We start from the raw sequence: 316 nt of genomic DNA, 5'->3' as shown, positions 1-316 counted from the left end.
ACACACACACACACACACACACACACACACACACACACACACAACTACATACATATTTATGTATACATAAATATATTTATTTAGATATTTATATCTATATTTATACATATGTATTTATGTATGTATATAAGTGTGTGTGTGTATATAGATATATGAAATTGTCATCTTTGTCATTTGTGTAGTGTATACAGAATGAAATGGCAATACCGGATTGGTGCCCTAGTTAGTTTTTTCACACAAACACACAACCGAATGCACATTTTTAACACAAGCATATATCACGCACTTTCTTTTGTTTTTTTTTTGTTTTTTTTTT

Source organism: Octopus bimaculoides, chromosome 9 (assembly GCF_001194135.2).
Source record: "Octopus bimaculoides isolate UCB-OBI-ISO-001 chromosome 9, ASM119413v2, whole genome shotgun sequence".
NCBI classification, from domain to species: domain Eukaryota; kingdom Metazoa; phylum Mollusca; class Cephalopoda; order Octopoda; family Octopodidae; genus Octopus; species Octopus bimaculoides.
This window is presented reverse-complemented; position numbering follows the sequence as displayed.